The sequence below is a fragment of the Barbus barbus genome (genome assembly GCF_936440315.1).
Source record: "Barbus barbus genome assembly, chromosome: 5".
In the NCBI taxonomy this organism is placed as follows: domain Eukaryota; kingdom Metazoa; phylum Chordata; class Actinopteri; order Cypriniformes; family Cyprinidae; genus Barbus; species Barbus barbus.
The window spans coordinates 26,972,073-26,982,914 of record NC_136733.1 but is presented as its reverse complement, the minus strand read 5'-3'; positions in this window follow the sequence as shown (position 1 = coordinate 26,982,914).

Genomic DNA, 10,842 nt, shown 5'->3' with positions numbered 1-10,842 from the left:
CAGTTGTTGCTTTTTGTCTTAACTTATTGTTTTTAGTTTAGCTTACTTGGGATTTTTAAGGCAATCGGTTTCCTAATATTTTCCTAGTAATGTGAACACTAATAGAAAGTTAACTGAAATAATGATTTTAAATCAACAGTACTTGAGTATACTTGATTAACAAGTTGTCTCTACAAATTGTGTTAAGTTATGCCAACTAAACATTAATACTCTACTTGGAAATTTTAAGGCAATCGGTTTCCTCACTTTTTCTAAGTAAAGTCAACTTATTACATTTTACAGTGTAGTTACTTTAAGGGATTTTTAAAAATATTTTTTATTACCTTATATGTCCAAAACTGAAATTTTTCACGACACCCCCACCCCAAAAATTACATCTTGTTGCAACATTTTACAAAAATCAAGATTTTATTTGGTCAAAATCCCATGTTATAAAAGATGAAATGCTATGCAGGACAGGCTATTTAAGACAATATTGGCTGATTAGACCGCAATTAGACCTTCTCTCTCTTCACCGTTGCCACATCTTAGACCTTTTTAGTCATAGTTTTTGAAGAAAAGAGTATTATTGAAAAGTGTTGTCACAGAAAGATGTGGAATTTGTATCTATGATATTTACAGTACTGTTCAAAAGTTTGGGGTGGGCAAGATTATTATTATTTTTTTAAGTTTCTTATACTCACCAAGGTTGCATATACTTGATAAGAAATACAGTAAAAACAGTAATATTGTGAATGAAATATAAATGATTATTCTTTACAAATTAAAAAAGAGCTGTTTTGTATTTTAATATATTGTACTTTATAATTGTGATGGCAAAGCTTAATTTTCAGCAGCCATTACCCCAGTCTTTAATATCACATCAGGGCTGAAAACAGTTGTTATACTTAATATTTTGGGGAAAACAGTGATGCATGTTTTCAGGATTCCCATCTTACTGAGCCCAAACATTTGAAAGGGACTACTTGGCATTAACAAAAAGAAATCTACCTAGCACAATAGTCAACACAGATAAGAAGTTTAGCGCATCAATACACAACTAGGGATGCAGCGATTTAACTGGTTTTACGGTTTCATGGTTAATTAATCGTAAAGGCTCAGCTACACCGAGTGTTTCTGTTGCACATAACGGAACAGTATGTGCTGAACACAATTAAAAAATAACTTTCAGTTTTACAATTCATTTTAGATTTTACATTAATTTAAAAATGTACTAAACAAATATAAGCTATAATGATTTGATGTAAAATAATTGTATTTTTCATATATTATTTTCAAACATGAGCAGACTTATGTACTCACGTAATTAATGTTACACATTTAATGAACACTTACAAGCGCGCACTTTGGCAGAATTCAATTCAAATAAGCATCAGCAGCCATTAGTTCTGTAAAATTGAGCATCAGAATGGACAAATTTGTTAAAGGAGAAAACGAAATGTGGAAAATGCAGCGAAGGAATGCATTCAAACAAGAAAAGTTGCAGCATCAGCAGTGAAGAGAGTGCTGAACTTTCGGCATCAACTTTTCGGTTTGCCCCGCCACTCCCTTGAAGATGTTCAGGTAAAAAGAAACACCCATAGGCTACTACGCAGCAATCATGCTTAATTACAGAAATGTGGCAAAACATCTCTGGAGAGAACCTCGGATTATTAAATTTGAAAATGCTTTTCATATTTGGATCAACATAGGCTACATTTGTGAACGCACACTTTCTGCAATGTCGTGTGTCAAGTCGGTCAAGTCACGCGTCTGTGCTCGTCTTACAGACTGCAACTTACAATTGCAACTTCATTGTGCTGTTACTCTTTTTGAGCAGAATTTCACAAAATTGGTCAGCTCCCGACAGCCAGTGGCGCCTCCAGGATTTTTTTATAGGGTGGCCGAAAGGGGCCAGTATAAAATGTTAGGGTGGCACAATACAAAAAAGTGTTGCATGCCTAAATATAATGGCAGACAATAATTTTTGATGTTACCATTCATTCTGGGAGCATAAGTTATAGGCTTCAAAACTTCAGGCTATTACTATTTTCTATTTTCTGAGCAAAATAGAAAAAAAGTCGCTCTGCAATTCAACTGCAAGTAGGGCACCTTGTCTCTAAAAATATATTTATTGCCCCTCATAAAAATCCCCCCCCCCCCCCCCCCCATAACTGGACTTCTGTTTTGTACACCCCCACCCGTCTAAGTGGCCATCTGTTTCATGCACCCCAGTGATCTTAAGGAATTTATGACAATGTGTGGGGCCAATGTTATGTGGTTTAAACTTTAATTGGTGAAATTGTGTTAAATGGGATAAAGGGAAATTTTTATTAAAGTGTTTTCACATACATATCAGGAAAAAAAGATCAAACATATACGTAAAACGTACGACTGTTTTTCCCTACAAGTCAAGACCTGCTAGTGTTGTTAAAATAGTTTTAGGAAAAACGTAGAAAATAAAACAAAAAAGCATCTGACATGTTAGTTAAACAATACGTCAGTTTTTTCTATTATTAGAATTTAAAACTAGTTAGTTTGACAAAGTTAAAAAGAAGAAGAGCGCGTTCGTTCATCTATAACAAAAAGCATCGGACGCGTTAGTTAAAACCAGATATATTTGTCAAAATCTATGTCGTACTTTTTTTTAAAAGTTTGAGTTTATAACAGATACAAAGTTAAATAATATAGAATTGGTTTATCTTACCGTGGTGTGAAATAAAAAATATCAGACCGTTAAAACAATAGCATAAGATACTTGTAAAAATCTTGTAACATTACAATTTAAAACTAGTTGTCACAAGTTATTCTCACTTCTGTGTCAAACTGAGAATGAGGTTAGGAGCGCTGCGGTCAGACCACACCTACATCACCGCCCCCTAACGCTGTAAGGAGAGACCGACGCGAACATTTAAAAGAATTAAAGTAACATTTTTAAGTTATTTTTAATAAATATTTAGCGTTTCTTAATTAATGAAACCATTCAGTATTTATCCTAAAGCTTTTCACTTTAAAGGTTACACAAGTTTTCTTCTAAACAAATGCCCGCAGAAAAATTATTTTTTTGTTTTGTCTTATTTTATTTAATTGCCATAAGTCCTTTATTTACCCTTTGATTTTTGTCAAACTTAAGACTTCTGCAGTGCTATATAACCCAAACTTTTTCCGTTTTAAAATTAGGTTACACAAGTTTTCTTTTAAAAATTCACCTCTAGCACACAGGAAATGTTGTTTTATTTTATTTTAGTTTAGTTATTCATGCTTATGACCTTTTATTTACTCTTTGATTTTGTCAGTCTTAAAACTTCTAGTGTGCAATGCCAGTTAAAACGTGTATATACACATATGTGAGAACAAACTGAAATGAAAGCAGATGTTTTGGCGGGGTCTTTGGATTTTCAACCGTAATTAGACGCCTAAACTTGTCTCACGCAGTGCGACGAAATGAGAACGGCAGCTGTGCGTCTGGCCGTATGATCACTGAACTGACCTTATCTGATCAAGAGGTTCGTTGTAAAGCATCTAAAGTTTCTGGGATTCAACTCATTTACAATCTAATGAGTTTTTGAGGGGAACTGGCGTTGTAAACTTTCTTAGAACGTGAGGTAAATTGATCAAAACAGATCATCTTTCTAAGATGTTCAGCGATCAAGGACATCTGTTTTAACCATTTTATGATATGCACCTGAGCGTGTGAACTCTGTCGAAGGTTTAGATAAGGGTCAAAGGATGTGTGATCTATTGAACCTTTTATGACACATCTGGAAAAGTTATTTAAATGATATAATTGATATTTAAATGTAAAATAATAAAAGTGATCGTTTTATGTAATCATGAGCGAATGAGCGTATTATTTATACATTTTATTATGTTTAAACACGGATTTCGTAATATTTGGTCATACTATTTCACAATTAACTTTATACATACTAAAGATTTGTGTTATTAGGTCACCCCCTGAAGACTGTTTTCGGATTTACGATACGCTTTCAGAAGACGCCCTTTGAAAGGTTAACAAAGAAAGAGTTATTAAAAGAGAGTTATTATATCTTCATTATCTGTAAACTACTTCTTGTACGACATCGATATAGCCTACCTCAACGATCGGCGGAACAATGGCTGACAATTACGATGGTAACGTTAAGTGTGTTTTGTTCATAGATGATATTTAAATATTTTAACGCATATTTGTTTAACACTACGTTGTTATTATCTCCAGATACTTTTGAGAATATCGAATTTGACGAAGGATTAGAGTAGATACTCGAAGAGATATGTAAGTCTTTACACTTTTTTTTCTATTGAATGGTTTAACGTCTAATATCGATAATAATAATAACAGCCGTTATCATTTATACAGTTGATGAAGCCCAACAAGTCTCTGGCGGTGATGACATCAGACTTAACGAGAAGTTATACAGGCATTAGTTTTTTTCGTAACACGTTAAAAAGTTCCAGGGTCTCATAAACAGTATCTGCTAAATTTGACAGGCGAGCACGTTGATGACAACAACGGCGTGATAATATAGGAGTCATTGAAACGTTTTCTTGGGTCATGTCCCTGGCTTTAGCGGTTGAAGCCTATTTCCTCTGAGTGACCTCTCGGGCTGTATCCGAAATCGCCCCCTATACCCTCAAATAGTGCACTATTTGAGGGGACGGCCATTTTAAGTGGTGTTCGAAACCTTAGTGGATGTTCTCGAGTGCACTCATTCAATCCCACAATGCACCGCAAAAACGAGTGTACAAGCGATGTACACTCAACCATAGACAACGGCTAGAGAATCCCCAGAATGCACTGTGAGAGTCGCGCGCCGAGTGAATTCCCGCGTCTCACCAGAAGATGGCGCCCGCAGCTGAATCATCCATTCATTGATTTTAGAAGCGCTCGTCCACGGCGTAATACAGTACAGAATACAACAAAGGTACAAAATTAATTGTAAATTGACTATTAGGGTTTATACATCATTTCCGTGACAGAGTTCAAGATAAATCCTTCAATCTTACTATTGGAGCTGCCCGTTTCGAATGATTATTTAACAGGAAGCAAACTATGCAAAAGCGGCAGTCCTTCCGGTGCACTTAGTGTCCGAATTCACTCACTCGTTTTCATTCACTCCTTCAAGTGAACTATATGAGTGGACTAATGTAGGGAATAGTGAATGAGGGTATAGGGGGCGATTTCGGATACAGCCACAGTCTTTATTTAATGGTTATAGAATGTAGGCGGTGCTACGTGAACGCCTCTCCGACTGGTCACGCACCATTCAGGGTGAAACAATTTCAGTTTTATGTTGTTGTATCTATCAAACGCATCGCCGCACCACTTAAACAATTTGTCAATCTTTCCGAATATGTCTTCTAACGCAGGCACATCTTTCCATTGAAACAAGAATTTAATGCTGTAGTGTTTGAGATGGTCCTCTTCAGATATAGGCCAAACCGTTCAGACAGGCCTTCGGTGCTATCGCTACAAAGTATATAAATGTAGTCATCGCTGTGTTTGTAAACATGATCCCCTAACACTCTGTTTCACATTCCAGGTGTGACACCGTTCCATTCCCCTATGAATAGAGGATCATCGCAGCCGTCTTTTAAATCACGCCAAGCGTAGTTGTAAAATAAACACCAGTCTTTTACGGTGAAAAACAGTTCGGGGTCATCGCTGGTGTCGTACGTGAATCTTTCATCGGTGTTCATGGTGCTCAGCCTGACCTGCCTATCGATTACCGGATAAATGATACTCACGCTTAACATTATCAAAAGGTTTGTGAAGGAATTTGGTCAAACACGAGCCGTGTTTCATCTTCCTAGGAGCCAGAGTGAGATCAACCATAGCCCCCTCAACGGTCTTCTCGGGGGTTTTAGGTGATGATACCTCGGTCATATGTAGAATAATTTTTCTGTTTTTTCCTATTCGTAAAACAGTCATTTGTATTTTGTGTCTAGGTGAAGATAAGTTATCCTCAACACCGCTTTTTAAACACGGCTTTACAGGCGAGAGCTGCGCGCTCCGTCACCAGGTTCGTGTTAGGGGCGGTGATGTAGGTGTGGTCTGACCGCAGCGCTCGTAACCTCATTCTCAGTTTGACACAGAAGTGAGAATAACTTGTGACAACTAGTTTTAAATTGTAATGTTACAAGATTTTTACAAGTATCTTATGCTATTGTTTTAACGGTCTGATATTTTTTATTTCACACCACTGTAAGATAAACCAATTCTATATTATTTAACTTTGTATCTGTTATAAACTCAAACTTTTTTAAAAAGTAGGACATAGATTTTGATAAATATATCTTATTGTTTTAACTAACACGTGCGATGCTTTTTTGTTATAGATGAACGAACGCACTCACCTCTTCTTTTTAACTTTGTCAAACTAACTAGTTTTAAATTCTAATAATAGAAAAAACTGACGTATTGTTTAACTAACATGTCAGATGCTTTTTTGTTTTATTTTCTACGTTTTTCCTAAAACTGTTTTAACAACACTAGCACGTCTTGACTTGTAGGGAAAACAGTCGTTGTAGGTTTTACGTATATGTTTGATCTTTTTTTCCTGATATGTATGTGAAAACACTTTAATAAAAATTTCCCTTTATCCCATTTAACACAATTTCACCAATTAAAGTTTAAACCACATAACATTGGCCCCACACATTGTCATAAATTCCTTAAGATCACTGGGGTGCATGAAACAGATGGCCACTTAGATGGGTGGGGGTGTACAAAACAGGTGTCCAAACAGATGTCCAGTTATGGGTGGGGGGTGGAATTTTTATGAGGAGCAATAAATACATTTTTAGAGACAAGGTGCCCTACTTCCTCTCTTACTCTCATGTTTATTTGGAGTGCAAATTCATTGAGAGTTAAAGTAAACAAGAAGCATAGATGTTTAACCGATCACTTCATCAAAACAATTGGTACACTGTTGCAGTAAATGAAGGCCTAAATGTTCTCAGAATTTACAGACCTTTTGCTGAAGAAGGTGGATATGTCGACTGCCTTCCTCTTCATTTCGATTATTTATCATAACATATGCTGTCAGTGCTTAATTTACATATTTTCTGTTTCTGTTGTCAGACATAAATTATTAAAATACTACTCGTCTGTCTGGGTAACAAAAACAGTTCTACATATGTGACTTTAAGAGCCAAAGTTTAAATGTTTAAACATTAAATGTTGCCCAAATCTGCAATAATTTACAGATCAACTGATGGAGTAACAGGGCTCTACGTTTACTTTTCTTTTTAGGAGCACGGTCAAAAATTTAGCACCTTCTAATCAATCAATTAAAATTCTGATATAAAATTAACCTTCTCATTACGAGGTGATATTTGACTCCTTAAAGTGATTTACAGGGAATTTTGTTTTTACCTTTGTAATGGCATTTTTCTAACTTTATTAAAAGTAGCTATATCATCTTTTATCAATTCAGAAATTTATAAGCTTTTTAACATTTCTAATTAAAACAACAGAATAAAAAGTAGAATAAGTAGAATATAAATAAGTTATCAATCAAATTAAATCAGCATTTAAGGAATAAATTTGTACTACAGAGGTGGCACGGAAGAACACACAAGTGGCTTGTAGGTGTATTTTCAGACGTTTAATGAGGCTGAGAGTGCAATTAAATTCATAGATTCATGTTGTGGTTAATGTTTTAAATATAACATTTTGAATATATAAACATTGATGATTTAAATAAGAGGAAATATACTTTAAAAATTAAACTAAAACTGCCAGCAGGTGGCGGCAAGTCACTGATTTTATCACTGAATCATTCATTTATTTGATTCGTTTGAACGGCTGATTTATTCAGGAACGAAGTACGTCTTTATGAATCATTGACACTAGATTTGTTTAACCTGTTAACCTTTGCCAGAGTGACAGCACACTGAACACTCCTTGTTTGCATGTGTCATTGTTTTCTAATAGAATAAATGAAACGGGACAAAGTTAATCTTGACAAACTATATATCATACTGAAGGTCTAAGCCTCAAGCATCGACGACAGATCGCTGTTTTTCGATGGAAAGCTTATAAGGAATGTATTTGCTACATTTGTCTAAGCAGTACACATCAAAACATGCAGAATAAAAAAGCAGTATGTAACGTTACCAGATTAAATGTAATAACGAGTCACAAACGAGACCACTGCTGAAATCCCAGTTTAGTTAGAGAGGTAAGGGTCCACAGAACAACATCCCAGCGAGCACTTTTAGTCCAGCGAAACAATAACGTTGTAATAAGGATGAATATTCCTTTGTTTACATTTCATTTCTTCGGGAGAGTTATTGTTCGCGTCTGCTGTGGAATAAATTACGCTCAAAAACAGCGTCTTGGTGGTAAAAAAAACAACACGGTGTTGTAGCATACAGTTTTACAAACAGAATGAGACCGTCCACGGAAAAAAAAGTCTCAGATAAGCGGAATATAGTTTATTTGAATTTGGCACTCTCTCCTGAGTGACGCACGCTGTGACGCAGCTGTCATAGTAACTTAGCGATCTGCCTTTTCCTTAAAAAAACTTTATTTTTTTCTTCAACATTTATTTTTATATATGTGTGTGTGTATTGTGTGGGGAATGTGGCCGTATCTGCATGATTATCATATGTATGGACGCATATCAGCGTGTTTATTACCGACTCTATGACGGCTATCATTGTGATTCAATGATCGGCTATTATTGATTATATGGCCCATCTGTTTGATTATCATCTGTTTGGACGCACATCAGCGTGTGATTACTGACTGTATGACCATGTCTGGCAATATCACTTCATGTCTGGCAATCAGAATACTTCAGTATACATACTATATACAAAACATTTTTTTCTATTTTTTTTTTTCCTTTTTTATTACTCAAATAATTATTTTTGTATTTTTTAGTGCTCCAATAAATCACTTATATGATGTCTAAAATTCTGTCTATTATTTTATAAATACTATGCAGGAATATGTATAATGACTAAAATAGTTTGTATAATTCTGCAATACATTTGGTGGTTATTTTTCCTCAAACAGGGGGTGGGAGGACTATAACTAGTTAAAAAAATATATTGCACGAATCTCATTTTTCATGGTATCTTCTTCAAATTTGAAATATAAACTCATGAGACACATGGCTTTCAATCCATTATTTTTCTGGATTGCTCCAGGACTTATTTCATGTATTTGTATATGAAATAAAAAAACATTCAGTGTGGAAAAATATTTTTCAAGGCACGTCAGTGTCTATAACTTTTTATCTTTTTGAGCATTATCAACTCTGGATGATGGATAGTAAAGCCTAGAGTGTCTTCTTTCCAAAGATACCTAATTTGTTTGTGTAGTACACTTTGTCAGGAAACGTTACCGTTTTAATTTAGGTAGGTTATTTTCACCTGTGAGGCCCAAAATGGGGGGGGGCGAAGGTTAACAGATTAAAGGGTAACTAAACCCCTGGTCAGAGCCTAACTCCACCCACTGGCAATATTTGAAAAATGCTGGAAAAGTGGGCAGAGCCCAGCGGAGACGAACCGAGGGCGGGGCTGAGCAGGGGGCGTGCACCTGAGACCGCAGTGATTGAGCTCGTGCAGGGGCGTGGTGAGCTCATGCAGGGGCGTGGTTAGTGTCACAGGGGTATGCAACATCCAATAGGAAAATTCATCTGCAGTAGCCACCGTTCAACCTGAAGAGGCCAGCACTCAGACGTTTTTACTGGATATATTGTAGAATTAAAACACTTGTAGAACTCAAAACATTTACTCGAATCAATGCACAGCACTAATAAAGACACAGTCTTACAGATCATTAACTCAAAAAAGTTGTTTTAGGGTTTAGTTACCATTTAAAAACGCAGCTCATTCATAAACTTCAGGACTTACTGAAACAGTTCTACTCTGCCATCATTGAATCCATCCTCTGCACCTCAATAACTGTCTGGTTCAGCTCAGCTACCAAATCTGACCTCAGAAGACTACAGAGGGTAGTCCGGACTGCTGAGCGAATCATTGGTACAACCCTCCCCACTCTCCAAGAACTGTACTTATCCAGAGTGAGCAAAAAGGCTGGTAAAATCACTCTGGACCCCTCACATCCAGCACACTCCCTCTTTGAACTGTTACCGTCTGGTCGACGCTACAGAGCTCTGAGCACCAGAACGACCAGACACAGGAACAGTTTCTTCCCTCAGTCAATACATCTCATGAACACTCAATAAATAAACGTAGAACACACAACTAATACATTATCCATTCACCTCACTCACTTATTTTCTCATTTCTAATTTGCACATACTTGACCTGTACATACATAGTCGCCTATATTATGTATTTTTTTTTTTTTTTTGCTGCTTTGTACATTGGTTATTGGCTATTTCCTGTTATTTTGTTTCATTACCTGTGTCCTGTCCTGTTACTGTCTCTCTGTTGCACTGTGGAGCTTCTGTCACTATAACAAATTCCTTGTATGTGTAAACATACTTGGCCAATAAAGCTCATTCTGATTCTGATTCACGAAACACCACTGTGTTTGAATGGAGATGCGCAGTGGCTCAGCTGTTACTTTGTCGAAACTATTTTCGTTGACGAAATAGTACAAAATAAGGCAATATTGTTGTAGTCAGACAATATACGTCACTTAAATTAATTTTAACTTCTTGTTAATGAACTGTTGTATTAAATCAATCACATTTGCAAAGTCCCTTAATAATCATTAAAAGCTGTCACTCATCTTAGTTTGCGATCTCACAAAACTCTATTATAATCAGCTACTTACACTGCACAGTGAATCTATAATTTACAGTCTGTCTACACTTTGTTATAATGAGTGGATACGTCTGTCTGTGATACATTACTCAACGCAGCCAAACACATTGT